We start from the raw sequence: 3,277 nt of genomic DNA on the forward strand, positions 1-3,277 counted from the left end.
CCTCCCAACCATGCTCTGTTCTCATTAGTGTGCCCATTTTGGTCGTGGGTCACCGTCCTGGTTCTGCAAGAGTTTGTGAAGAATTGCGCCCATCAATTCTCCTTTGAAGCGACCCTCACTTCTCTCTCACATAGGTGATTCTTTTCCGAGTATCCCGCATACTCACACATGTCAACCGACATTCGAATCATTAAAGCATCAACATGCTAACCTTACGCGGGAGTCACTATTTCTAACGAGGAGTGGTAGGGAGTCCGAGACCCCCACAGTGACATGCTCCGTTCCATAATTTAGTTGTCCCATTGAACCTAGGTGTCAGCTAGGTTGGGTATCCACTATAGAACTTTAAGTCCAAGGGCTTTAGACCCATTCCTCGTTCCAATTTCTCCACAACCATTTGCTTACCCTCGGGTTAGCGAGTTAGCGGCCGCTATGTTATCTTTTGACATCACGTAGTCAATAGAGATAACTCCCGTTGTGAGAAATTGTTTAATGGTATTATATCTACGACTTATAAGTCTAGACTTACCATTCCACATTTAACTCTGTACTTAACCAATTTTGGCTTGACTATCGCAATGCACACAAATTGGAGGTACGAGTTCACCACTAGGAACATTCTCGAAATAATGGCATAGCCATTCGGCCTACTCGCTCGCGACACGAGTGTAAGGCTCTCAGCTTTGATCCCGTCGGATCTTAGCTATCACAAATTCATTTCGAGAATTTCCGTCCAACCGACTGCACTGGCCTACATAAGGACGTAGCCTTTAATGGACTTAGTATCCTTTGATATCCGTGCTATATTTTCCAAGTACAGCTAGATATCTCACTTAGTGCAGTCCAACGTCGTGAGCATACCTTGAGTATCTCATAACTTTCACTATTGCCTTCTAGTGCATAACACTAGGGTTACTCGTATGTCACCGAGTTCGTTAACCACTAAGGCAATATCCGGCCTAGTACAACCCATTTGATACAATTAAACTACCGATAATCTGAATGTATTCTCCGTGAGAAGTACAATCTCCGAGATTATTGGCTAGTTGTACGTTAGTATCTAACGGTGTCCAAGCCACTTGATTAACATCCTTTGCAAGGATTTAATCAACACAGTGAGATTGGCTCAACACGAGACCATACAGTCTTCTCACAATTTTAATCCCGATGATTAAATCTGCCAACCCCATGTCAAATATCAAATTTAACATGTTCAAGGTAGAATTGATCATTTGATCGTTACTACCCACGTTGAGTTTATCGTGTATAGACAAATAGTGATAGCCTCGTCTATCGTACACATTACGTAGACATTTATCACATTTGTTTATACTAAACTCGTGACACATCATTGTATGATCAAAACCTACATGCCAAATACTAAGGCAATTGTTTCAAACCATACAATGATCTCACCAATTACACATTTTCTTTCCCTAGCGTGGAACCACAAAACCCTCGGGTTGTTCCTTGTCTATTAAGAAAGCGATACATCCATTTCGATAAACTTCCAAGTCTCGCTAAACAGCTCTTGGAAGTATCGTCCTAATGAATTTCGTTCTCATCACAAGAGAATATATATTGAAGTAATTGTGGCACTAGCGTCGCATGTAATCTAAAATTACAAGCCCGGCCATTTTACTCCAATATAACCAACCGATTTTATCTTCCGACTAGTGATCCACTTAGGATCCCGAGGTTTTACAACCTGGAGGAAGAACAACCAGTTCCAAGTATGATTCTTTTAAGATAGAATCTACTTCACTCTCGGTAGCCTCTCTCGGGTTGGTCCATTTGTAAAAGTCACCACTTCTACATATGTTCGAGGCTTGTTTTCTAACAACCTTGTCAGAAAATCCAAATTATTTTCTAGTATGCAAGTTAGAATATGCGCACCACATTCTAACACGTACGTCAGAAAATATGGACCAAAGGATTTTTCAATCCTAGCTCTCTTACTACGTTTAGCTTTGAGCTCGGGTTATCTTTCATACCCTTCAACCACAGCTAAGCCGAAAGTTCCTTTCAACGTGCTAGGTCCTTTATTGAACCTTCACAGAAATGCATCTTCTAAAGAACGATGAATTTCTTGATTCAATTTATTGTGTTCTTATGTACATCCAGAGCGTAGGACTCGTGTACTAAGAACCAAAACGCCTTTGGCAAGACACCCCCACATTTCAGGCATTAGTAGGAAAATTTCCTACGTACCCACAATTCGTAAGAATTTCATGCGGGTAACCTTATTTAAAAGGTACTTACTGGTCCAAAGTATTGTCTCACCTCACATACTTTGAGGTAGACCCGAACTTATCAACGTCTTGATATTCATGTTCGGCAACAACGTTCGATTGAGGTGAATACTGTACCGTACTCTCGAGTACAATACCAATGCTTGCGCCGAAATCACCAATAGGTGTTTCACGTTCACCACATCGATCGTTCATAACCGCATTAATCCACAATTAATTTGGTTATCCTTTTATTCTTATAAAGAATAGATATGTGCTACACGTTAGCACATCTCGTAGGTGCGAACAGATCAGCACTTACGAATCCATTCAGTTTTTGACCGAAAGGCCACAAACCCGAAACGGTGCTTAGTAGTGAAGCACGAGACATGCTACACAAAGCACGAATCATTGCTACCCAACTAACACACCGATTCTAACGCAATCTCTGTTGCTTTAAATTATAAACTTGCAGCAACATTCGGTTGCTTAATTTATAATTACAGTGCTACTTAGCACAAGGATCATTAGTTAATCACATAATTAACCAAACCTCCTTTCGTGCTAATCACATAGCACTTTTACACCGCTAAATTTAATTAGCCACATACGAAAGGTTTAAGCTAAGTAGATTAGCAATAAGACCAATCATAATCTAGCACCTTTATTGCTATTACTAAAGCACCAAATGCTTAAGTTTTCAACACCTAAAGGTGCAGCCACCAAGTGGCCGAAAGTACCTAATTAGGCACTCTACCTAGTGCTTAATAGTACTCTTATAGTGGTTTAATTTGCACTTCAAAGTGCCAAATTAAATTGCACTTTCCATTAGTGCCACAAAAGCACTATTCACTAAAACACAATTTGTCTCAAATTTAAATATACTAGTATAACTTGGAATTTTTGATCAAGTTAATTATAACACAATTAACAAAACCAAATCATCCAAATTTCCAAAACTAGTTGAACCAAACTCATATAATCGTTCTTAGAATATTATATAAAATATTCAACACTTGAGCCGTGACGCTCACGATTATATAGTT

This window comes from Ipomoea nil, unplaced genomic scaffold, assembly GCF_001879475.1.
Source record: "Ipomoea nil cultivar Tokyo-kokei standard unplaced genomic scaffold, Asagao_1.1 scaffold2845, whole genome shotgun sequence".
In the NCBI taxonomy this organism is placed as follows: domain Eukaryota; kingdom Viridiplantae; phylum Streptophyta; class Magnoliopsida; order Solanales; family Convolvulaceae; genus Ipomoea; species Ipomoea nil.